Source organism: Marmota marmota, unplaced genomic scaffold, assembly GCF_001458135.2.
Source record: "Marmota marmota marmota unplaced genomic scaffold, marMar, whole genome shotgun sequence".
Lineage (NCBI taxonomy): Eukaryota > Metazoa > Chordata > Mammalia > Rodentia > Sciuridae > Marmota > Marmota marmota.
Window position 1 is genome coordinate 10,290,155 of NW_026000153.1, and position 27,595 is coordinate 10,317,749.

Consider the following 27,595-nt stretch of genomic DNA (forward strand, 5'->3'; position numbering starts at 1 on the left):
AAGTGACCTCTAGTTATCAAGGCTGTGTCATGGGGACCAGGGGTCTTCCTGAGTGGCCCATGCTTGGTGAGGAGCATGATTTCGTCTGTGGCTTCCTTCTTCTTGCCCATGCCCCCTGCTGCTGGAATAGCAGTCTGGATTATGTCTGCTTTCCCCCTCAGATTCTTCTTATACTGGTTTTGTAAGTGCAGCTGTTTTGTGAATGTGAATGGGTGTCGTCTTCTCTCTTAACTGACAGCATTTATTGACGCGATTGGCATTTTTATTGCCTTTCTGCTTTTAATCTATGGGGAGATGATTCCTGTATAACCAGCCTGGGTTTCCATTTTTAGGCAGCTGTCTTCATGTGGTGTGTTTCATCCTCTTCCTCTTGTAATCTCTACCACAAGCAGCAACATCTGTACTTTTTTCCAGGATCTCTGGGAGCTCACCTCTATTCCCACGAAGTCCAAGGCTCTGAGACTTAACTTCCAGATTGTGCTGCAGCAAATTAAGCACTTCAAGGGCCTACAATACTCTACTTTGACCCTAACCATGTCCCCAGTTTGTCATTTATGGATGCTCATTATCCCTTTCTATTTCTGTTCTTCAAACCAGATTTGAAACAAGTATTATTAATTTATAAAGTCTCACATATAGCACTGAGGTTCTTCAGCACTTTGATTTTATTGATTCTTAAGAATCCAATCATTAATTCATTCAAAAGTATTTTCTGTGCACCTCTTCATTCCCAAGAACTTTTGAAGCTTTGGAGATGCATATGCAAATAAAAGGGGAAGGCTGTGTATTCTTACTGATTTTCCTGGTTATAGGGAAGAAAGTCATTATGGGGAATCACCTGAGTAAGTATCTTTGCATACTGTGACAGGTGCAAAGTATCATAAGGAAAACTGGGAGGAGTTATGAGATGCTACAACATAAGCCTGATGTGGTCCTGGGTCACAAGGAAGGCATCCTCAGAAAGGGAAACCTAAGCTGCCATCCAAAGAGAAGTGGGCATGAACCAAGGTATGGCAGAGCAGAACTCCAGTGCAAAGGTCATGTGGTAGAAAAATACAGGATGTATTTCAGGAGATGAAAGGAGAGGGCAGAGGACAGGTGGGTAAGATGAAGCTGGAGAGGTAAGTCCAGGCCAGGTTTCTTAGACCATTGTCACAATTCAAATCATCATCCCATACACAGTGAGGGAGTTAAGGAAGTATGTTAAGTGGGAAAGGTGGTCATTCACTCCTTTAAAGACATTATCCGAGCCAGGCATGGAAGTGCATGTCTGTAATCCCAGCAGCTCAGGAGGCTGAGACAGGAGGATCACAAGTTCAAAGCCAGCCTTGGCACAAGTGAGGTGCTAAGCAACTCAGTGAGACCCTGTCTCTAAATAAAATACAAATAGGCTGGGGATGTGACTCAGTGCTCAAGTGCCCCTGAGTTCAATCCATAGTACCAAAACAAAACATTATCCAAGTAGCAACTACTAAGTTATAAAATAAATCTTAATTTTGAACAAATGAATGATTCAGTAACACAAAAATGTTTACTATTCGAATTACCTTATACCAGGGCTTCATGAGTTACCAAGAAGGAGGAGATATGTGTGCTGTCTTTCTTAGGCTTACATTCTAGCCAAGAACCATAAATATGTGCCAAAATGACACAGAAAAATGAAGCAAGAATGCAGCTAAGCTAGTGCAAGTGTTTAGAGATGGAATGATAGTTGTAGGAGAGAAGTGATTAATCTTTTTAGACAATAGCCACAGCATTGTTTATTTCCTTTTAAAAAAATACAGTATCATTGAGATATAATTCACACCCATGTAATTCACCCATTTAAAATTACAATTCAGTATTTTTTATTACATTCATAAATGCGTGCAGCCAATGCCACCATCCATTTTAGAACATATTTATTGTCTTGAAAAGACATCCTATGTGCCTTAGCTACCCATCTCCATTATCACACTTGAACCCCTCCATAAGCAACCATTAAAAAATCTACTTTCTGTCTTATATAGAGTTCTCTATTCTAGACATTTTACATCAATGAAATCATATAATATGTCGTCTATTGTGAATGGCTTCTTTCATCTCTCATGATGTTTTCAAGGTTCATCCATATTGTAGCATGCATCAGTATTTCAGTTCTTTTACTAGTCAAATAATATTCCATTGCATGGTTATACCCTATCCTGTTTATGCATTATTAGATGATGGACATCTGAGTTGTCTCCACTTTTGGCTATTGTGAATAGTCATATACAATATTTGCATATGAAGAGCTATATACACATTTGTTTGAATACTTTGTTTTAAGTTCTTTAGGGTTTATACAAAGAACTGGAGTTGCTGGATTGAATGTTTACTATAATGTTTAATTATTCAAAAAACTTCCAAAATGTTTCCCAAAGTGGCTGTTATCTTGTCCTCAGAAGTATATGCATCTTCTGATTTATCTACCTTCTTGCCAATACCTGCCATTATTTGACTATTTTGGTTATAGCAAACCTGGTGGAAATTAAGAGAGAATTTTGAGACTCTAGAAATTAAGTTTTTTAATTAAATGGTTTGTTATTTTTATTTTTCCAAACAACTATCATCACATTCTTTGAACTGCTTATCTGTTTTCACGATTCTCATCAAATCTAAACAATAATAAACAACAAGCAATAGCAATAAAGGTTATCTTGTTCCAGCAATCATGTATCAATAAATTTTCAAAAGTACATTGGTATGTAAGTCATGATTTTTTTCTTAATGGGAATACTTATTGGTATATAGATAACAATTATTGAATGTTGGAAAGATTCTTTAAAAATCAATGAAAATCCATGCCCTCTCAAGCAGAATCTCATCTACCTTTAAGTTTGGAAGCAAACTTGATATTAGAGTTCAATGTCAGAACTTTAGTTATACCAAAGGTCAGATGGCCTCATTCATCAATGGGAAGTGACCTCTGAATCTTAGATAATTCCAAATATATAGCTGTGCTCTTTCCACTGGTCACAGCCATTTTTACAAGACCACCAGAATAAGAAGTACTAAGTTCACAGTTGCATGAGGATGTCTCAAGGGTTTAGAGTTAGAAGCACTGAACTCAGCTCCCCAGAAGGATGTATCAAGGAGCCATTTCTTGTCTCAGGCTCCTTCTAGGTCAAAAAGTCAGATGTATTAGGAAACAGGGATAAGCTATTATCCTGATAATCACTCCGATATACAGTTCTCTATAGAGGGATAATAATGCAATTATTCTCCCAATCCCAGAACCTATATGATAACTAGCAGTAATATTTTTAAAAGTGTTATTATTGCTTTGTTTACTATTATATTTTTTTCATCTGCTATTGAATACTTTGGAAGCTGTTTCTGAAAAGTCTTTGCTTAGAATAAGCCAAACTTGCTTCAAAAATCATTTTTCACCCAGAAACAGAAGGTTGGGATAGAAGGGGTTCTGCCAATTTGGCAGCAAAGAGGTGCCTGTAAGGCCAGTGAGAAAGACACTCTGCTAATGCAATAAGTGCAGGCCTCCTGAGGGGATGAGGAAGCATTTTCCAGAACTTTTATTTCTTGTGTTAAAGACTTAAACATAAACCTCTGAAAATCCCTGAGAACTAAAATCCTACCTCGCATACATTTCTTTGTGATGCATTTTCCAATTTCCATTTTCTTAACAAAGCCTTGAATTCATTTATTCCACTTTATTAAAACAAAACAAAATAAAATCTAAAGTCATAGAAGGTAATATAAAAGAAATTGTCCTCCTCTCTACATACTCTCTATTCATATTTGCATCTTTCTTCTTCTGTTTTTGTAAGGGTCTTCCCTGCTTAAAGGAGAAGATCTTTTCCAAAAGCCGATTCCTGGGGGTGGGAGGGTGGTCAGTGGATCTGGGATTTTCTGCTTTGAGGAAGGAATATTATCTTGAGGGAGTAGGAAGACAGAAATGTTTGGCATATATTTGGTATTATGTGAAAGTTTTTTGCCTAGATGGGGTGATGAATGAATGGCATGAACAAAGTGTGATGGTTAATGTTATCTTTCAGTTTGGCTAGGAAACACTTCTCAAGTATTTGGTCAAATATTATTCTAGGTGTGACTGTGCAGGTATATTTTAGATGAGATTAACATTTAAATTAGTAGACTTTAAGTAAAGCAGATTATCCTCTGTAAGGTGGGTGGGTCTCATTCGATTAATTGAAGGTCTTAATAGGAAAGACTGACCTCCCTTGAACAAGAAGGAGTACTGCCAGCAGGCTGTCCTCTTGAACTGCAACATCACCTCTTCCTTGGATCTCCAGACCACTGGTCTACCTTACAGATTTTGGAATTGCCAGTTTCCATATTCCTATGAGAAAATTCTTTGAAACCAATCTCCTGGCCTCCTTACCCCTCTCTCTTTCACACACAGACACACACACACATGTGCATGCAATAGCACATATGCATGCATGACGCTGGTTCTGTTTCCTTGGAGAATGCTGAGAATAATGCAGTGAATTCAGGAAGACTTTTTTGATGAGTACATGCATCAGTGGTTAGGAATTCTGAGAGTGAAAGGCAGTGAGGGATGTGTGACCCAGGCTGAGTCAAATGCTCAAATTGCATGTGCCAGGGTAAATAGAGCACCCATGGCAGAGGAGGGCAATGATGAGCAACGGAACCAGATGGGCAGAACATCTTCTAGCCAAATACCAACGTACTTTTTCGTGGATGAAATCATGGTATATGCAGTGTATGTGGAATTTTGTTTTCTGCTTTTTGTCCTAAAGAACACTGTTAAGCATTTTCTCATTATGTTACAGAAGCTGCAGAATATTTCTAGTAATTATAAAATATTTAATCATTTTCTCTGTTGTTGACATGTTTCTAGTTCAACATTATAGACACTCCTTCATGGAACATCTACATGTACATATATGCTTCTTGATCTCTTATTTCTGTAGGGCAAACAACTGTTAACAAGATTACTAGGTCAAATAATAGACACATTTTATTTTCCAAAAAGAAATAGAAGGCAGGAAGAAGAACAAAAAAGAAGAAAACCCATTATACACAGAAAAACAAAAAGATAGAAGAGGAAAATCTAATAGGTCATTGCTCAGAAAAATTATTAATATGTTAAAAGCTGCCTATTAGAAACCGGATAACCTCAAACTGAATTTCTGAAAAAGTAGTTATAGATGGTTAATGTGGTTTGAAAGAGGAATGCCTAACAGAATGACACAGAAAAACTGAAAGTAAAGATATGGAAAGAATGTGTCCTAATAGGCAGTGAAAACTGTTATAGCAATAATATATAAACAAAATGAAATTACAGGTAAAAAGTGATATTAGAATAGTATTGCTAAAAAAAAATCAGTCAGTCATGCACATGTCCATTCCGAATACTATTGATTTCACATTGTGTATCAAACGATACACAATGTGATATGGAGAATTTAACAATTTCTCATTATAAGTAAATATTTTACTGTACTGTCAGCAATGAACAGCTCAAGCTGAAAAATTGGTAAGAATGTTAAAAATTTGAATAACTGGAATCATGTGAGTTAAAAGACATATGCGAAAGCATTTTCAAGAGAAAAAGGACATATTTATTAAAGCAAATCAACATTCACTATGATTTGACTCCAAAAAGTCCCTACACATCCCAACAGTTGATGTAACATATAGTACCATTAGACTTTTAAAATTTTCAAAATGATAGCAAGAAAATACAAGCAAAAATGTATATCTGGAATATTTTGAACAGTAGCTCTAATTATGATTGTTCATAATTAGATGATAATCTTAAAAATATAAATTCATTGGTTAAAGTGAATAACCAGCTAAACTGCATTACCAAACATAAATTTTGACAATGCAATATTTCATAGAAAAATCAAGTTCAAGGATATATACAGAGGAATCATTTAGTTAAACTCAAAAGTATAAAAGAATATCACATATAATCCATACCTTCAGTTGTTGTATGTAATAAACCTATATAACTTAATATTTAATTTTATGTTAAGAATTACTTATTTGTAGATAATATAATACTTCCATGTAGTCTCTTTTTAGTTAAGTTATATTTATATACTTTATGATATAAATTATCTGATATATAATAATTATTTAATATCAATTTTTATGTTAGTAAAATAAAATTATTACAAAGAAACGATGGTCACTTGCCTTTGTGGAGGGAGGAAGGAAGGAGAATGGAAATAGAAATGGAAGATACCAAAGAGATTTCTACTATACCTCTTATATTGAATTTATTTTAAAAACATAAAATAAATGTAGCCAGATGTTAACAGTTGTTAATTTGAGTGGTGGGTATATAAGTGTGTGTTATATTAATCTTTGTTCTTTTCTGTTTGAAATATTTCATCATGAACCAAAGTTTGAATTATGTGCCAGCTAGAAGTTCATATTTTAGTTTCAATATTTTGGTTTTCTTATTTTTTGTTGTTTAAAAGTTCTTCATGTTTATAATTTCAAACTGAATTCCTTTCATTTTCTTCTAGGTTTATTTATACTTGAAAAGTGACTTGATTTTTAGTCTTACACTCTCGAGGTTTATTCTTTGTTTGCATTCTTACTCCCCTTCTCCTTGATTCCTAAGAGTTTGGTTATGAATATTAAACAAAAAAGAATTATAGAGTCAGCTTTCAGAGGTGGACCTTTTGTGTAAGTCTGCAATACAAATCCAGCCTTATCACTGACTCAATGCACTCTGCATTAAAGACTGATTGCCGTTCAGTGCGTTTTACATAGGTCTTGGGAAAAAACGTTTCATCCTCCTTTTAGTTTTCAATCAAGTAATACACGCATTTGTTGAATACCTACCATGTGCTCAGCATAGTGCCTTAAATCTGAAGCATTGTGCAGGCCCAAAGAAAGGCAGGGCAAGGACTTTTACCGTCTTCAAAAAAAAAAACTTTTACTGCTTTTGGTTGCCTACAAAATACTATGGTAAGTTAAATGGCTTCCCATAGAAAGGAAAATACAGAGCTGGAAAAAGATAACAGAACACTGATAATTGCATTTATTTTTATTTTTATTTATTTTTTTTGCTGTTGTAGATGGACAAAATGACTTTATTTTATTTATTTTTATGTGGTGCTGAGGATTGAACCCAGCACCTCACACATGCTCACACATGCTAGGCAAACCATCTGTCACCGAGACAACTGCATTTTGAAAGAATGGGAGATATTTTCTCCTCCAAGGGCCAGCTTCAGAGACTTCATTCTTGACTTCCCACAGCATGTTTGGTTCTCCTTCCTAGGGCTCTTAGTTCAGGGCTGGGACTCATAGGCAGTTCATTTTACCCCATTCCTTGTAGCTCTTCACATACCCCTTAATGTGTTATGTGCTTAACTACACAGCTCTGGCCAGTCCTTAGCTCCCGGAGGACTGGGGCTGGTCTGCCTTCTCACTGTCCTCTGGTAGTAGATGAGCACATAAAGACAATGAGCACACATTCAGGAGTGAGTGACTGAGTGAGTGACATAGTAAACTCTTTGAGGAATATAGCTGCCTCTTTTATGAAATCATCTAAATCTTCTATGAAAATATGGGAAAATTAATAATACAATATATTATGAAAATATAAAAAAATTAATAATTTTATTACAGCATTGATAATATGGATATTTTAGAGATACACGTATCAGAAGATTCCTATCATCATGGAATATTTGTTTTTTTAATCCTCTGTAGACATCTTTAGTGGAGACATGCTTGGGAAAGTAGATTAGAACCCAAACTTTTGATTAAAAAAAAAAAAAACTGAAAAAAAGAGAGATTGAAAGTATAAACCATGCTGTTTATTAGTCAGCTTTTTTGTTACTGTGACAAAATACCTGATAAAAACAACTTAAAGGAGGTAAGGTTTATTTTGACTCATGGTTTAAGAGGCTTCAGTCCACAGTCAGTTGGCTTCATTGTTTTGGGTTTGAGGCTAGGCAGAGCATGATGGTGGAAAGGCATGGTGGAGGAAAGCTGCCCACATAATTGTGGGTGGGAAGCAGAGGGGTGGAGGATAAAGCAGTTGGGGAAAAGATATATCCTTTCAGGACATAGAAACCTAGTTCCTTCAAGGGAAACCTAGTTCCTCCAGTAAACCCCACCTCCTAAAGTTTCTATCACCTTTCTATCAATAGTTCGTTTAATTATGAATCTATCAATGGATTAATCCACTGGTGAGATTAGAATTCTCATGATCAAATCATTTCCTGAAAGCTCTATTGTGAGCATTGCTGCATTGAGAACCAAGTCTTCAACATGTGAGCCTTTGGGGGAGTTCCAGATCCAAACAATAATATTCCACCCTGGACCCCAAAGGTTCATCTCAAAATACAAAATGCATTCAATCCATCTCCAAGAGGTCCCATAGTTTTTACGGTTGTAGCAGTGCTCAAAAGTCCAGGTCCCAAATACCCTCTAAGACTCAAGGCCACTTTTAGCTCTGATCCCCTATAAAGATAAAAAAGCAAGTTACATATTTCCAACGTACAATGGCACAGAGAAATCCTACTCATATTCTAAAAGGAAGAAATAGGGTCATAGAAAAGAGGGATGTGACCAAAGCAAGACCTATGATTAAATCCTGTATCTCCATGTCCAGTCTCTGGGGCATGGGGTGGCAGAATGTGAGCTCCAAAAGCCTTGGGCAGCCCCTCCCCTGTGGCCTTCCCAGTTGCAGCCAACATGGCCTCTTTCTAGGGCTTCTACTACCTGTCTGTGGCTTTCCTCAGAAAGTGTTCCATATTTCTGACATCTCTACCTTCCCGGGTCTCCATTGCACTTTCACAGCTTCACACATGGCCTTACTAGGGGCTGCCTGCAGGGATTCTGACCCTGCCACATGCTGCCTGGCCTTCCAGCCCTTACTTTGAAATCTAGGTGGAAACTTCCATGATCCCATAACTCTTACATTCTTCATGCCTGCAAAGCTAGCACCATGTGGACAATGCCCAGGTCTGCTGCCTGGGGTGGGGAGCAGTATCTAGGCCCCTGTTAGATCATGGCGTCAGTAGATTCTGAGTGTCTTGGCAGCTGAGAGTAGTGATATGAATCTTGGGGGAAAAGATTTCTTGGTGGCCTTCTGAGAGCAGGGTGCCCAGAATCTCTCTCTTCTCAAAGTGAGTCTTTCAAATGAGTTTATAATTTTCACTCTTGGACTTGGTTAGGGCTGAGCTCTGGGTGACTAATTCCTAAGATGCCCTTCAGGCACTTTTTCAATTGTCCCAGTGTAAAGAGTGTGACTTCTTTTTAATGGGGCTAATCTCCTGAGCAACCATATCTTCCACAGTTCTGAGTTTACAAGGGCTTCTTTTCTGGCCAAATTGCAAGTTTCCCAAACCTTTCCACTCTTCTATTTCCTCCTTATTCTCACCATAAATATGGCTAAAAGTTATGAGGAATACCCATGCCACAGTCTGAATATTGTGCTGTCTTGAAATTTCTTCTACAAGATTTATATCAATTTAGCTTTATATGAAGTCTCAAATACACCTAGACAAGTTCTTGCCAGAATGCCACATGAATGGCCTCTAGCCAAATTCCCAACAGAGTTCTCCCTTCCTTCTGAATTTTCATGAGCCTGGATTTTCCCTGGCCACATTCTTCTAACATTCTGATCTTCTGAGCTCCCACCAGAATTGCCCATGAAGCTCTGCTTACAACATTTCTAAGGCTTCACAATTGTGCCTCTCCACACTTTTTCAAATCCCTCAGAAGCTCCAAAGGCTTCTGAACTACAGGGTCAGGTATAGTCATAGCAATGACCCCACTTCTCAGGATCAATTTTTCAGAGTTAGTCAGATGTTCATCACTTTGACCAAATACCTGAGAAAAACAATGTAAAGCAGGAAAGATTGATTTTTGGCTCACCATTTCAGAGATTTCTATCTATGGTTGGCTGGCTACATTGCTTTGGTAGTAAGGCAAGGCAGAATATCATGACAGAAGTGCATGGCAGAGGAAAGGTGATCATTTTATGGTGGTTGGGAAACAGAGAGTGAGAGCTAGAGTCAGAGCCATTGAGAAAGTAAGAAAGAGGGTGGAGGGTAAGGAATCAGAGATAAGTTAAACCCTTCCAGTACAGTGCATGTCATAGTGACCTACTTCCTCCAAGTAGGCCCGACCTCCCACAGTTTCCACTACTTCCTGTAGTCCATTCAATTATGAATCATTGAATGGATTAATCCACTGATGAAGTTTGAGTCTCATGATTCAATAATTTCCTGAAAACCCCACCTCTGAACATTGTGGTGTAAATGACTAAGCCTTCAACAAATGCAAGGCAAGTGGGGGTGGGGGGGACACTCCAGATCCAAATTATAACATTCAGTCTGCAAACAATTTAGGAAGATTTCAACATGTCATTTTATTGTGAAAATTCCAAGCAGTGAAGACCCGACATTCATCCTCAGGTGATCAAGATGGTGCTGGCTATGGTATAGGTGAGCGATGGAGATGTGCTATTCCTTGTCTTAAAGCTACAGGTTTCTCTTCCATTTAGTCACTCTATGGTCTAGGGCCAAATTTTCCACTTTTTCAGAGTCTACCCCAACTTCTAGAACAAATTTCTCCCACTGCTAGTCCTTCCAACTCCATCTATTCTCCCAGTCACAACCTTCACCTCATCTTGGTGATGAATTGATTGATTGTTGACAGTTTGGGAGTGTCATAGGGCAGGACCATGTCTACTTAGGTCACTGTTTTATTACCAGATCCTGAAATATAATTTCATAATTATCACATAATTTTCAGGGAATGATGGAAGGTGGGTAGATGGGTAGATGGATGGATGGATAAATGGTCAATGGATGAACATGGCAGAATGTAAGTGACTATGAGTCATACTATGATGGTGGTAATTTTGAATATGATTTTAATTTTAATTTGCGAATAAGAAATTATGATTTTTTAGAACTTTAACTACTGTTAGAAACATATTGATTATGACATCTCCCAAAGCCGATTTCAACATACTATTGGGTTTCAGAGTGAGTCACTGGAGTTAATAAGTAGTCTCTAAATGTAATTAAATAATGCTTGCTCATCTATGTAGAAGTTGTTTGGACATATATATTTATTATTCATTTATATTATACACATGCATGTAATTATATACTTTAGTATCAGTACATTGTCCATTATAAAATGCAGAAATAATTTTAAAATAAAGTGAAATAATGATGAAATAGAAGTTCCCTTGAAACTCTGGTGGATTTGTTTATGCCTTGGTTTTGGGTGTTTTTTAGTCTTTGAGGCCAGTGCTTTGGAGATGGGATAGGGTGGGGCAGAGAAACCTGTTTTAGATTATTGCCTCTTAAACCTCACTATTTACAAAAATTCCCTTCAGAATATGACAAAATGCAAATCTTGGGGCCCCAAACCTTACTGCCTAGAGATTCTACTTAAGTAGATCTGGAACAGAGTCAATGATTGGCATTTCCTTCTAGCTGTGGGTAACGGTTTTGCTGCTTTTATATGTACTGCATTTTCAGTAAATCAGTTTTAGAATGTTGCTCTCCAAACTTCTGTGCACAGTCAAATCCTTTGAGGTAGGTGAAACACAGGATGTGAGACAGTTGGTTTGGGGGAAGCCCAGGTGAGGCCTTGACTGCCAGTTTTGAGTAGACTAGGTGTCCCGAGGTCAGTTGCCAGCTGAACTTTGAGCTGTTAGTGGGTTTGCCTGCACCAGAGCAAAGCCAGAGAAATGGAGATTGCTTTTATTGGAGAGAAATCATTGCTAACATGACACCTGTTGGAGCTCTGTTGTCTGCCCTTTGCTCCTTTGTGATTTCTCTGGAGAATTTTGGTTTTACTGTGATCTTGAGTTGAAGGACAATTATGAGTAAAAGACTTTGAGAGGAAATATTATAGTTATTTTTTTTCTAAATGTCTTTAACAATGACCAAATAATTTATTTTCCTCCTGAGTTTAAAATATTTATACAGGAATGATTTTCTTGAAAGGTCCGAAATAACTTTTTACCTTGCATTTACCTGATTCTTGAGCAATGGCTGGTGAGAAAATATTACTCTTAGAGATTATAGAAATTCTCAGATCAGCTTTCATATGATGGTATTTAATATCATATATTATTTTAATAGAATATTGCATAGAACTAAAAAATTATGAGAGCTTGATACCAACCCACGTTTCTAAAATCAAGTAATATTACTTAAATGTAAGCTTATATTTTGACCCCACAATTTTATTTATATGAGAGAGGTAGGAAGAAAATTATTTGATTGTAATGTGCTTTCAGCACTTTTAAGGTTAGAAAAGAAGGTTTAGACTTAAGAAGATCCTAAAAATCTTTTAGTTTTTGGTTCTGAAGAAGTAAGTTTGCTGACTACGATGATTCTTGTGGAGAATATGAGGCTTGGTGTTTAGTCTGTGGACACTAAGATTAGGGTCTTATTAGCTCTTCTTGAATGGAGGAAATATCTGGACCATGAACCAGGAGCTTCTTATGGTAAGGATCAGTGCCTGGGATGAGTTCTAGGACAGTACTGCACTTTCCGGTCACCTGGGAGTTATTTTTGGATGCTCTAGCCATTCCTAGACCATGTAAATCAGAATCTCTGCAGGTTGTGGCATGTGCATCAGTGTTCTCTAAAGTTCTGGGGTGATTCTAAGGTATAATTAGGGCTGAGAGACAGTGGAGGAGAGGTCTGGGACCTCTTTCACATCTCAAAGTCACTCTGTCGTCCCCTGGATCATGGGTCCAGCTCTGAACCACATCTGTGGATAGGTTTGCTATCGCTCCCTTTCCCTGCCATTCTATGTTGTTCTTATCCAAAAATTAAATACATCCAGAGTCTCCTTTGGCCTAGTCTTTCACTTGAAAGCATATTTTTCATAATTTCCTACTATTTAGGATCCATGTTAGAATTTTTGGTTTATTTGTTCTTAAATCCATTTCTCATGGGTTGAAACTAAATCTTTTAATCATTACTTTTTCCTAGGAAGATACTGAATTAATGAACCTTCTCTTTTAATTATCCATAGTACCCCCGGTCTAATTTGGTGCTGGCACATAGAAAGTACTCAGTAAATATTTATCAAATTTTTAACTGTAATGTTCAACACTTTCTGAATCTTGTGGACATAAGCTCCCACACATCTAAAGTCCATTTCCTTGGTTGATTAGCAATCATCATTGCCTTGGTGTAGACTATCATCTATTTTGCTTCCATCTGCTTGCCCCCAACAGTTAAATCCCTTTTCATGATGGACTAGTGTGGGCTCCATCTCCTCTTCCCAACCTGTACTGTACAAAGTGATATTTTAAAATTATTTTCTTCCATTGTTATTCTGATTCTTGTCACATTGTTGATACTTACACAACATAAACCTTTTTTAAAAAAATACAAAAATAAAAAGACTATTGTATTATCCCAGGAACTACCTTTCCATTCACATGAATACATCTTTTGGCTTACTGTTTTACAAGTTCTGTATTTATAGTCTATTCCTTATTACACTGACTGGCTGGTGTTGGGGGTCTTTTTGTACAGGGTATCTCCTAGGAAATTATTGTTGGTATTTGGGAAAACGGTTTTTACAACCGCTTTTAGTTTTGAGGTTTCTCAATTATATACATATCATTTGTAAGAAGTAAAATTCTGTCCTTTGCTTCCTAAAATCTAAGCCTGTTATTTGTTTTGTTGTAACTTTAAGAATACTGATTGCAGCAAGAAAAAGTTTCCTTTGGTTTTGAATTTGCTGACATGCCTCTACTGTTTCATCATTAAGAATAATTCTGGCCCCTGAATGGAGATAGACTCTTTATAATGTTAAATAAACATTCTTTGTTTTGGTTTCACCATGTTTAGGAAATGTTAAATAAAAATTAATGTTGAATGTAGTATGTAATGTATTGCACCTGTCAACATAAATATATAATAGTTTCATCTATTAATGTGAAAAATTATATCTTTAAATATACCTTGCACTCCTTAAATGAATACTACTTAGTTTAATACATTATTCTTATAATATACTATTACATTATGTTTTATTTTATTTTTTGAGGTGCTAGGGATTGAGCCCAGGGCTTTGTGCATGCGAGGCAAGCACTTTACCAGCTGAGCTATATCCCAGCCCCTTGATTATGTTTTATATATCATTTATATAGCATTTTTTGCCCTTATATTTATGTGTAGTTCTCATGTCTTTGCTCTTTTTGTTATATGTTGGTAAGACCATGGGCTCTACCCATATACATGCAGCCACTCCTGCCACATAAATGAATTATAATTCCCTAAATGGGTGCTGTTGTTGCAGGGTTTACTGGCTTTCTGCATGCTATTCTCCCTTGTATTCCTTCCTTTCCCTGTTTGCCTTTCAAACTGATGCAAGATGATTATTAGTCCTCTCTTCATTGAAGTTTTCTTGGATACACTGTCCACATCCCCAACTTGGTTGATCATCCCCCCTCCGCTGTCTCAGTATTGTTTTCATGTCTCTATTATAATATTGTTTATCTTGAAAAACATATTAAAATCATATTGAAAATTTTTTTCCATCTGTTTCTCTATTTTAAGTCTTTGAAGGTGGAGATTTTGAATTCTCATCTTTATACCACTGGGAGTTCCCAGCACGGCGCATCCTTGTAGTAGGTTCTCAGTCAATGCTAGTTGGAGGAATGAAAGACTGGAGGGAACTCATCCCTAGATTTCCTGTGCCCTACTGCTGATCTTCCTGGGGTACTATAATTGGTCCCAGCATAATAGGGAGAAATAGCACATTCTCTCTTAGTTGTGTTTCTTTAAAATGGCCTGCCTGCCTGTGCAGAACCCCAAACCATGTATTTGAATTATTCCCTCTATTGCATTGCTTAATATGCCATCATGGTGTCAGGATGATTTATTTAGATATAATGAAGGACAGGATGGTAGGAAAAACAGGGATAATTTTTTTCCACAGATTTCCTTTTATCATTAAAAAGTGTCCAGTAAGTGGGAGTGGGAGAATTCCCCATTCCACACTTGTCGACTGAACACCTTGTATGTGCTTGTGCTGGAAATTCAGCAAGAAATTAGACAATGCTTTTCATAATGGTCACATTCAAGTTGGAAAGTGGGACCAAAATTAAACTATCAGTCAACTAAATAGGTAAATTTCTGATTTGGGAGAGAATGATGGAGTAGGGACAAAGGATTACTTGAGAAACAAACTTGCATTCAAGGATGGAACACGTGAGGAAGAGGTATTGGTTTGAGAGGAGAGCCACTCCTTCCCCAGTATTCTGGAAGATTGTTCCAGGCAGAGGTAGCAGTGAGCTTGGCATGTTTAAGGAAGAGCAGAAAGACCAACCTGGCTTAAAGGTAGTGGACTGAGTCTGCTAAATAGAGATGAAATTATAAAGTAGGAAGAGCTTAGATCATCTGGGGGCTTGAGGAACATGATTAGAGTTTAGTTAGATTGTGTTTCAAATGTGATAAGATATTTCAGGAAACCTTTGATTAGAGGAGTGTTATGATGTATAATACATTTAAAAGTACATTTGGCTGCTATGTAGGGATTGAAGAGGTTTTTTTTTTTGTTGTTGTTGTCTAATAAATAGATGCCCCAAAATATTTAACGGACTGTTATGTCCTCGGGAAGGCATATGATGATGTCCATGCTATAGTTGGAAATACACAGGTGAGAAATTATAACTTTTCACTGTTGATGATTTTTTTTCTCTCTGTTTCCTTCTATCTTCTTCCCCAGTGCATGACTTTCAACCATTAACATTGTATGGTCCATTCATTATTCTTACTTTCTAAATCTTGTCCCACGTAATACCCCTTATCAATCCTCACAGCATCATTAACTGCCCCAGCATTATCTAGTGATGTTGCTGGAATTTTATATACCTGGAATGATAGAAAGCAGCTTCAAGGTTTTTTTAAAAGACCAAATTGCATCCTATAATTGACTGAGCCGCATCATTATGAGCCATTATAAAACAGTAGACAGCCCAGAGGTACTTGCAAAGGTAGCAGTGAAACAAAGCAAGCTTTAAATTGATTTAGCAAAACACTTAGTTACCATTTTATGGTAGGCAAAACAATAATAAATCTTAAAGGAGGAATCATTCCAGGACATTAAGAAAAATAAAACCAGCATAAACTCATTGGTTGCTGTCAGCATTTGTTTTTATGGTTTTTATGAATGTTTATAAGAGACAATGAGAGAACTTCTTTGTGGCTTTTGGCTGAAGTTCGGAGCACATCATTAGGGATACTCATCACATGTAGGGATGTCTGTAGTTGTGGTGTTAACTTTGTCTTGCAAAGAACCACATTTTGTTTATAGGACGATAAGGAAAGAACACTCTTGGTTCAACCACATCCCGCCTCTGCAAAATATCTGTTAAACATTTTTTACCTGGGTGTAGTGTTGTGCTGGAATTGGCTTGACTGGCTCTGTAAAGCCAATTGTTAGAATCTCTTTATGACTCTGTGTTCAGTTGTCAGTGATGTCACATTTGTGTTCAAAAACAGCCACACTGGCCAGGAGTGATGGTGCATGACTGTAATCCCAGCAGCTCGGGAGGCTGAGGCAGGAGGATTTTGAATTCAAAGCCAGTCTCAGCAACTTAGCAAGGCTCTAAGCAACTTAGCCAGACCCTGTTTCTAAATAAAATATATATTTTTTTAAAAAAGCGGGTTGAGGAGGTTAAGTGCCCTTGGGTTCAATCTCCAGTACCAATAAATAAATAAAATAAACAGAACAAAAATTAGCCACTCTATTTGTGCAACAGAAATAGGCATGTGATACAAGTCAGGGGTACTCTTTCCTCACCTCAACCCCAAGAACTGGTTGCCTAGGATTGACCACCTCACCCTGTCTGGCTGTCCCACTAGCTGTATCTCATGTTTAAATTCAACTCGCCCTCTGTGCTCCTGCTCCTCTCCACCTATCAGCTCCTCCTCCTGCATTCCTCCCATTTATTAGTTGACTTTAAACTTTAAATGTTCAAATCTCCAGATGCATATTTGATCCTTTCTTTTTACCCCAATGTGAGATCCTTTTGCAAACTCTACAGATGCTTTCTCTCATCCTGTGTGTTTTATGTCTCTTCTTGATTTCTGCTGGTGTTCCCAAAGCTAGGTTCCTGTTGCATCTTTTCTATCTTGTCATCTGGTCATTAACTGCTTAATTTTGATCTACTCCCCCAGCTCCATCTTTTTCGACCCATGTAACACACTACTATCAGCTGGCTTTCCTGAGGTATGTTTTGCTCACATCCTCAATGGCTCCCCCTGATCTCCCACAGAATGTCTGAGCTTCCTAGCTTGGCCTACAAGGGAGTCCATGATATGAACACAGCCGGCCTTTCCAGTTGATTTTCCAGGACTTATCTTTCCCTTCCTGATAATCGCAGATCCCCAGAAGCAACATGTGGCACCTCAAATGTTTACCTAATGTATGAGTTTTTCCTTTCTTCTTGCCTGGGCAAAACTTATTCTTTGTTTTGAGATGAAACTTGAACTGAACCTTTGTCCTTGAAATCTTTTCTAACTTTTTCCTCCCTCCCTGACCCCTTGCCAGAAAATCTCTAGATTTCCTTGAATTCCCTTGGTAATACTGCCTTTTATAACACTCGCCATTTTCCTCCTTCTGTCATAATTTATGTTAGCATGTTGTGGAACTTGGAGTAGGAACCCTGTCTTATTCAATGTTGCCTCTTCCTTGGAGGCAAGCACAACGCTTTGTTCAGTAAGATTTGTTGAAAGAATAAATAAAAGGAAACGAAGGTTTATGCTTAGGTGGAACATCCTTTAACTGCTTGATGTAAAGGAAATTAAAGCACAGGAAGTAAAAAATGACATAATGGGAACATTTCTGGAAGTGCCCCAAAAGTTTAACTTCTAAGTAGAACACTTTTCATTTTATGTAATATATATGAAGAGGATGTCATATGGGAGCTGAAATAGGATAAGATGATTCCACAATATAACAGAAGGCAGAATCTGAACAAATGGGTGGAAGTTACAGAACTCATTTTCATTTAATATATAAGACAACTTCCTGAGAGATAGACGCTGGAATTGTCTATCACAGGAATGAGATTCCTAAAAAGCTACTGAGCTCCTATCACAGACGCGATGCAGATGTATGACCATCTGTCAGGAGTGTTATAAAAGGAATTCCTGCAAGGAATAGATGTTCTCTAAGGTCTTTTCAGACTATGATTCTATAATTCTGTGACTGTTTTAGAGTCATCAAGCCCACTGTGCATCATAAACCAAGGTGTGTTGCCATGATCATCGCTTCAAAGGCTTTCACTCTATAGTGGGGACATTAAAATATTCAGAAATAAGACATCTATGAAGGTGACCCATAGCTCTCCCCAAAAACTATTTTCTAAATTTCAGGTCCTCTGCTTTAGAGAAAAAAAAATATACCATTACTACTTTTAGATTACAAAATTAGGAGCTATAGAATCGGTTGTATTATCATTTTCTCCATAGGTGCTAAGAAAAATTTCTCCAGCACTAAATTTCTCCTGATTAACACTCTGGCTCAGTTTTGTTTCGTTTCATCTGCCCTGAGTTTCCAAGGGCAAGAGAAGGAGAGGGGGAGTGTGGAGAGGATTCTTAGACTCTAGAGGCATTAGTCTTGCTTCTTGTCTGGCATCTTTCCTCACCTGGAAACACCATTTGCAAATTTCATTCATTCCTGTCTGCTTCTTTGCTAGTTATTCTCATTGGGACCTTGCTCTTCCTTCCCCAACTGCTGATCTGGAAGTTGACCTTGATTTTTTTTACCCTTTCCTCTGCTATGTCTTATATAAGCATAGGAACTTTGATGTTTTCCTTTTCTCAGGAATTTGACCTTGGCCACTATAGGTGACTAGAAGGGCAATCTTTGCCTACATCCTTCTCCCCACCCTCTTCTGATTTCTGTATGCCATTACGAATTACCTAATCATCTTGTTAGCTTCAAAATCTACATCTTCTGTTGGATGTTTTCCTCTTGGTGCAAAACACATTCAAGTTTTCTTTCACAAAATCTTTGAATTATCCCCTCATTTCTCTGCTCTTCATGGCCAACCTACTGACAAATGGTTTTTACTCAATGTTTTGCTTTTTTCCCACCCTTAACACACTGATGATTTTTGTGACTCCCAACCTCTATGAAATGATTCCTGCAAAGGCCACCACTGACCACCTGGTTGTATAAACCAGTTTTTAGACCTCCCTTCCCAGGTCTCTTAGTAGTGGTTGAATCCCTGGGATGCTCAATTCTCCTTGACTTTTCTCAGGCTTTTTAACCATTAGATTCTTGCTTTTACTTTAGTAGTCACTTTAACTGCTCTAAAAATTAATGCATTCAAAAAACATTAAGTATCAATTAAGTATCGATTCTAGACCAGGCGCATCACCAGGGCTGGGAAAACTGGTGAACCAAACTGCTTGCCCAGAGCCCTGGGGCCCTGAGCACTTCGGAGCCATCAATCACATAAGGACACAGTTGCAGGCTGCCGTAAGAGCTGTGTAAGCACTCCAGAAGAAGGTTTTAAAACCACTCCAACTAGTTGGGGATCTTAGAAGCCTCCCCTGAGAAAGCTCTTGAGCTTCATGTTGAAGAAGTAGGGTTTAACCATGAGAATGGAATGGAAGAACATTCCAGGTAGAAATGTTTTGTAGAGGAGAGACCCCCCACCCAATTTTGAGTGCTGATCTTGCTACTTGTTAACAGTGTGATGTTAACAAAAAGTTGCTTGATGTCTTTGGGTGTGTGTTCTAGGGATTCAAAGGCACTATTCTCCCAAGTTGCTTATGCAAAACAGGCCTCAGACCTCTCTGGTGATTATCAGAGGTTGCTCCCATCCTAGCAGGGTGGGACAGCTGGCATGGAGGCCACAGAGCTGTGGTGTTTATGATTTGGCTTTGGGGAGCGTCTGGTGGCATTTGAGAGCGGCGGCATGCCAGCTTCCACAGTTGGGGTGGGGTGGGGTCTCTCAGGATGCAGAGCTCCTGGCGTGGGTCCAGCAGACTGAGTTACCCTGTGCAGCCGAGGCTGCACAGAACACAGGCTGTGAAAAGGCACTTCCTTGTGCGGCAACTGGATGTGAACCCTGGTTTATTTTGGAGTCAAAAAGCACGGCGGATGCTTGATGAAAGGCCCCCGGCATCCGAAAAAGTTCACCACCGCATCCTCCTGCCAGGCAGCCACCGCTGCCGCCCTTTTATTAATGCACGCCATGGAGGATTTGTGCCTTTGCCCGTTTGTGGGACTTGGCAGCCAGCCAGTGCCTAATGTGAAAAAGGCCCGTGGAAGGACCAGCCCTTTGAAGCAGAGGCTGGTAGCAGGGCTGCGTGTGGCTGGGGTGTGTCTTCAGATGTTGGATGCCTTCAGTCTCACAGATGTCCCCACAGCCGCTTGTGACTGCACACTCCTATTCCACCCTCCGTGGAGGCAGCCTCCACCAACAGAGCCAGACTTGTGATGGCTCTACTGTGCCACAAAGGCAGGATTTCACAGACAACCGCTGGTGCTTGGAGGCCCAGAGAATTGAGAGAGTAGTATGACAGCATAGAATGAGAGAAAAAAAGAAGACAAAGTCCCACTGCACACCCCTCCCACCCTGAACTTCAACTGAGGTAAAAGTGGGGAGTCTCTTTCTTTCTCGAAAGTTCCTGCCTTATCTGGTCCCTAGCCATCATTTCCATTTTTGACTGTGGATATATTTCTCTCTTTAGGGATTGGTGGTAGTAGGGGGACACAATATAACTTCATTTACATTTTCTGAGAAAGATACGGGAAAGATTAGCCAAGGAAAGGAGGTTAAAGAGGGTGAAATAATGTTCTCAAGGTTACACAGCTGGACTTTAACCCAGATGTGGTAATTTCTTTCTTACCTGGCACACTCTTCTAATAGATGGTCCTTTTCTAATAGATGGTCACCCAGGACCAGAGATGGGCAGCTACTGCCCCCAAGTTTAAGGAGATGCTTGTTCACAAGTGCCAGCCCTGTAGTGAGAGGGACCCAGGAGTCATGCTCCCTTAACTATTGTGCCTAGGATACCTTTTATCTGTTGCCTGGCCCAGTCCTTCACTGCAAAGACCCCAGGGGAGGAGGAGGGAAACTGAGAATTGAGTTGATCACCAGCTGCCAATGATGTAATCTGTCATGTCTAAATTAATGGACCCTCCACAAACCTCAGAAAGGACAGAATTCTGAAAGCTTTCAGGTTGAACATGTAGAGGTTCCTGGAAGATGGACTGTTGGGGAGGGCATAGAGCTTGGCTCCCTTCCCTTAGTGTCTTGCTCTATGTATCTCTTCCACCTAGCTGTTCATCTGAATCCTTCCTCATATCCCTTATAATGGACTGGCGATCCTAAGTGAAGTGCTCCTCTAAGTTCTGTGAGCCACTCTAGCGAATTAATTGAATCCAAGGAAGGTGTGTTAGAAATCTGATTTATGGCCACAGTTAGGAGTACAGGTAAAACAACTCAGGGTTTGTGATTGGCATCAGGAGTGGGGGACAGTGCTTGGGAGTGAGCCCTAAACCTGTGGGGTTTGAGTCTACTTCTAGGTAGATAATGTCAGAACTGAAGTGGATTAGAGGAAATCTAGCTGGTGTCCACTGGAGAGCTGGGGGGAAATCCCCACATCAAGGCCAGAAGTGTTCTCTGCTGACTGAATGTGTGGGAACAGAAAAAGCAGTTGGGCTTTCCTCTTGCTCATGACATAGAATGCCTCTCTTCTGCTGGGTGAAGAGTTTTGTTGCTCTTTATATTTGAGATTCTTTTCACAAACTAAAATATACAAAGCTCAATGCATGTCTAGGTAAAATAAGACTTCCCAAAAATAGATGGAGAGTTTAAGCTTCTCGTTCTCATGCTGCCCCTCACTCTACCCTTTGCAGAAGTCAAGCCTCAGAGACTGTGACCCTTGGCAGGCACCAGGAGCACAGGGGGGTTAGTTCATCAGCCTTACCATTGCTTTACAGTGAGGGTGACAGTGATGAATTAAACATGAATTTAAGATAAAAGTGATTGATTTTTCTGCCAAACAGCCATTTTTATGTTCTCTTTTATCATCCAGCCTCCAAAAAAGTGAGGAGTCTTCTGATTTAGAATTACCGTTACTTGGTGCTCTACCTCTTGGCCACTAGAGGGGAGTAGTGACCAGGCTTCCTTCTCTGGCTGCCTTGTGAAATGGTCTTTCAAGATCTGCCTGGCTCTGCCAAGATCCAGCCCAAACTGAAATAATTAGCAGTTATCTCAAGAAGAGTGACAATTTGGCAAATGTCTGTCAACCATAGTCAGTTTTTCCTCTGTGGAGCCGGTGTTTCATATCCAACCAAAGGCACTTTATCTTCTCAATAAGGTTATTTCTGACGGCATCACTGGTCATACAGGTTGAACATCCCTAATCTGAAAAAATATAAAATTTTAAGTGCTCCAAAATTCTAAACATTTTATGTGCCAACATGATGCCACAAATGAAAAATTTTACATCTGACCTCACAGGACAGGTTGTAGTTAAAACATAGGTGCACTAAAGATATTTTATAAAATTACCTTCAGGCCATGTGTAAAAGGCATATATGAAAAAAAATTAATTTCATGTTTATACTTGAGTCACATACCCAAGAATATTTTATTATGTATATGTAAGTATTCCAAAATCTGAAAAATATTTAAAAAATTACACTCCAAAACACTTCTGATCCCAGGCATTTTGGACGAGAGATACTCAATCTGGATAGTGTCTGGTTTTAGCCCTTTAAGTTGTAGCCTCAGGCATGGAGGAATAGAATTCTGCAAAAAATATTCTGAGATGCAAGAAAACGTAACTCTGGGCATGGGTATCCTAGTTACCTAAAAATAATTCATAGCTTCAGAAGCAGGTCAGATGCTAATGGCAAATTTTGAAACTCCTATGTCTTGCCAGGTTTCTGCTGTACAGGTAATGCCATTCATCACCTGAGGAGTGTTATGCAGATTTAAAAAGTCAATATTTTACAGCATCTGGAGTCTAAATTAGGTAACATTGTTTGGCCATGCATGACTAGGCAATGCATATAAGGAAGTGAAATGTATATAAGAGTGCAGGAAATTGGAGGGTCCACTATAAAATGTATCTAAATAATTTGGTAAATTTTTTCTTATTAATTTATTTGTTGGATTTTCATCTTTGTCAAGGTGTGAATGGAGCAGGTTACAGGGAAGGAAGGAGACAGCACAAAGTTGAGCAGGGGTGCTCAGGGATATAACCAAGGGTCAGGGTCATCAAGGGCAGCAGCACAGTGATTGGTTGATGCTTCATGGCTCCAGTAGACCTGAGAGAGAAGATTAAGATGATGATGATTTGAATCAAGCTACTCTACAGAGAAAATGCCCCTGTCCTCCCAGGTGTTCGGGAAGAGACTGCATTGCTAGCTGTCAGGTTTTTTTTTCTTTTTTTGCTTTGTTTTTGTTTTTTTGATATTGAGATGTTGACCACATGGCTGTCAAATCTAAGATCTGGTGATTTTGAAACTCTGGGTTTTTACTCAGTCTCATTCCTTTGTCTGGATTTTCCTTTTCCTTTTTCTCTAACCATGCAAAATTCCACAGAGCCTTAAGACCCAGCTCATGTGTCTCCTGTTGTGAAGCCTTCTGGCCACCCTGCTGCCCCGTGGAGTTAGTCCTCAGTGTTCCATTGGATGGTTTCCTGTCCTGATAGTGCCTTGGTCCTTTGGAGTTTGGCTTTTAATATCTGCACAATCTCTCTTTCTAAGTGGAGCCTACCTCTATTAGTTCCTGTGCCTTTCTCACTTCCTGGAGCAAACAGTTCTCCTAGAATCCCTTCTTTTCACTTAGGAGTAGCTAAAAGTCTAGCTTTGGTGGAGAAAATAATTTGGTGAGGCTGGGTGGAGGATAAGTTCCTTGCTGTAGCCAGATGAACAGGCGGACTCCCATCCCAGTAGTCTCCTTCCCTGTCCCTCAGATCAATCTATGAAATGGAAGTGTGAATAGAGGAGCCTGGACTTGCTGTACTGTCCTAGCAACCCCAGGCAGCCATAGCACCCAGAATATTCTCACCAATATTTGAATCACAATGGACAAATACCACAGTGGTGCCAAATTATAGCTGGCCCAGGAAGGACCTGGAGGCAGCAGCAGAAACTGGCTCTGTGGGCTTGCTCCTGCCTGTTCATCAATATCAACAAAACAACCTCAGGGTTCACATTATTGAATCTGCTGCCCTGTTTTTCATATTGGAGTGTTATTTATTTATTTTTTGCAATGGAGGTATAAAAGCGAATGTACGAAGATGTCTGTGTAGTCTTGAGGAGTGCAAAGTAGTTGCTACCTGGGTGAGATTTGTTGTTGTTGTTGGTATAATGTGACATGGATGGGCCTTCTGACCTTGTCTACTGCCTCCAGTAGTTTCTCTACAATTCAGATTAGGGGAGTCAGGACAGAATTTCAAGGGTTAAAGTAGAAGCGAAGCTTTAGTCTCATGAGAGCTGACCTGCTTAGCCTGGTCTGTGGCCCATCTCTTCTGCCTGCCCCTTCCCTTAGGTGCTCAGACATCAACAGACCTGAGATGCCTTTACTTGCTTCCGTGAACTTCTTGGATATGTGGAATGGGAAAGCCATATGACCACAAGGTGGTTTTCCAGTTCTCTTCCTCCTGCTGCTCAGTTCTGCCCTGATTCTATTGTTGTTCTCAGGGAAGCTGGCCTCCAGATTGGCCAGCGTAGTCAGCCAAAGACCCTTTCTGGTAGCAGAGGGGAAAGCCAGAGCTCTGGATTTCTGGCTCCCACATGGCACTGGTTGTTGTCACTCCTTGCTTGCCCTACAGTTTTCCCAGAAGCAGAGCGGAGAGTTCTCAATGGTGAACACATCTGTCTTTCAAAGCTGTGTCTAGGAAGCAGAGGCACTTGCCTCTTTTTGACAGAAGTGGCCCTTGTGCCAGAGAGAGCAGAGGGAAAACCACTTGGCTTTGCTGTTGCTAGGAAGCAGAAACATGTTTGATGTTTTGATTTTAGCAGTATTGGAGACTTGCCTTTTTAATAACACGAAGAGCTATAGGTATTTTGTACAATATTGAACGTGTACTTTTCTGGAAATGTGTCATTAAAGCAGAATTCTCTTATCAAATCCCTTTCTCTAGCAGTCATAAAAAAATAAAAAACTGGGATAGGAGAGTGTATGTATAAAAAGTTCAAAAGGGAAATGACAGTAGAACAGATGCTTGTAGGAGAAGCTTATTTCAGGGGTTTCTGTGGTCAGCAGCCCCCACAGCCATGGCCATGTTAGGCAGTGGCCAGGGAGTGGGGACAGGGACAGAATTCATGTTCTTCAGGTATCCCTGTGCAGCTCCCCAATCCTGTGAGCTGCCAAAGATTATCAGGCCATGCTCACCCACTCCTATGATTCACCAGATATTTACTGGACTACATGTTTGAGGCACTCTGGGTTGGATGAGCCAGACACAGTCCCTACTCCCAACAGAGAAAGAGGTGATTGCGGACAAAGGGTCTGTGCAGAGTGTGGGGGATGTGAGATCCAATAGGAGAGTGGCTACACTTTTGTGGGCCAGTGGGTGAGCTCCTCTGAGGAATTTGGACTGAGTCTGAAAGGATAGTTTTCAGATTTTCCCATGGAAAAGAAAAGGAAGCACATTTCAGGCAAGACCAGCAAGGTGTAAGGAAGCTGGAGGGTTGCTGAGACACTTCCTAAGACTTGGTGAATGAATGGATGGAGGAAAAAGGGTGGAGTTAGAAAAGTCTATTGAAGTCTAGGTTGCAGGGACCTTGAATTTGATGCTAGGGACATTTGAACTTTCTCTTAGGTGGCCATTCAGAAGGCAGGAGTGAACTTGATCCTGATCTCAGGACACCTCTGAATCCTTGTTGGAGTTCAGGAGTGGTTTTCTGAATCTGATGGAGCTGAACACTCAACAGCACCATCTGAGAATCTTCTGTGATGACAGAAATGTTCTAAATCAACACTGTCCAACACAGTGTCCAGTGAACATTTGGTGTGAGGCTAGTGTGACTGAGGAACTGAATTTGTAATTTTATTTAATTATAATTAATTAATTTAATTTAAATAGCCATGTGTGGCCAGGGGTTACTATTTTAGGGCTTTGCAGGAGGCAGTGGTAGTAGATTGAAGGGGGAAAATGAGTGGCAAAGTTTCCCCTGGAGAGGGATTGTCATCTATTGGATTTCAGGGAGGGAACTGACCCTGGTTCTGATACTGTTACTGTGCTGTGGAGGAAAGGGTTAAAACATGTCTTCAAGGAGTCCTTGAAACACCACACACATACATACACACACACACACACACACACACACACACAGCAATAGCCAATGTGTGACAAAGTGCGGGCCTGCAGGGCACCAGCTCACTGGGACCTGCAATTGCTTTTGGCATCCTCTTGCCATCTGGCTGCACTGAGCAGCTGTGTGGACCATGTAGAGGAGGAGTCCTCCTGCACCTCTCAGCTGCTAGGAAAGATGCCAGGAGTAGGGCAGGTAAGTCAGGAAATCATTTCTAGATGCACTCAATAAAAGCTTCTGTGATGGAAAGTATGCTTTAAAGGAATTGCATAGGCCTGACCTCTTTGTAATTTTGTCAATTCCTTTATGGTGGAAATTCGAAGAGTAGGCAGGTGCCCTTTAGGTCTAGAGCTTCCTGGAAAACTCAGTCTTGACTGTAATGCGGTCTGTGCTTTCCCACTGGTGCAATGAGAGCTGTTTCTCTGACCAGTTCCACAGCTGGCAGAACATAATCAGGACAGAGCAATGTTGTGAAAGCAGAGACACCAAAGCTACACATTTTAATTACTAAACGTAGTTAAGTTTTTGCTACTTGTTCTATAAAATGAATATAAACTGATAATAGTGGTGCATACTGATTAAGGGACAATATACTTCCCCAAACACATAAAAATTTAGCTCCAATGTATCATAAATTATATTTTCTTCATGCTGAATTATTGTGTGATAAACACAAACTGAATAGTTGAATAACAATATTTTTGTCCCTTCCTGAAATCTGAAGTGCTTTTCAAGATGCTTTTATTTTTCTGTTAATGAATTCCTTTGTAACTAGCAAAAGCATGCATAATTATTCCATCATCTGTTTCATATGTCTGGATATCAAGTTCACAGCATCAAAGAAGAATGAGGTAGAAGTGTGAGGACAGCACAGAGTGAATCAAATTGAAGTCTATATCAGGAGGCCATGGATTGGACATTATTTAATAACTACAAACTATAAACAGATGTTTATAATTTTCCCCCACTCTTTAACTTTATTTTTCCCATTATAGTTCCTAAATTTTGATTTAAATATTAATATATTCTATTTGTTCCTTTTTGTTGTTTTAAAAATAAATTGTGTTATTTATCTTTTAAGAAGAGCAACATGTGCTGTTCATAGAAAATAGAAAATAGAGCTACAATTCCACCACCCAGAGTTGATCATCATGATCATATCTGTTTTCAGTTATTTTTGTTTTCTCTCTGTGATTACACAATGCTGAATTTTTGTTGTCCTGCTTTTCCCCCTATTAATTCCTCTTGAAGATTTCCTCATATTTTAGGCAAATATTTCCAAAACATCTTTGTGATAGCTATA

The 27,595-nt window shown here is 39.3% G+C and overlaps 1 protein-coding gene and 1 long non-coding RNA gene across 5 annotated transcripts in view; one reads left to right on the top strand and one right to left on the bottom strand.

Annotated features, from left to right (window-relative positions):
* Bmper (BMP binding endothelial regulator) overlaps nt 1–27,595 on the top strand; it is a 245,404-nt gene that overhangs the window by 205,283 nt on the left and 12,526 nt on the right. The gene's annotated exons all lie outside the window — the stretch shown is intronic.
* Nucleotides 23,106–27,595, bottom strand: part of LOC125611521 — a 51,677-nt gene continuing 47,187 nt past the window's right edge. The window contains exon 2 of the long non-coding RNA XR_007341696.1: nt 23,106–23,295. This is a non-coding gene — a long non-coding RNA (uncharacterized LOC125611521). The remainder of the gene's footprint in view (nt 23,296–27,595) is intronic.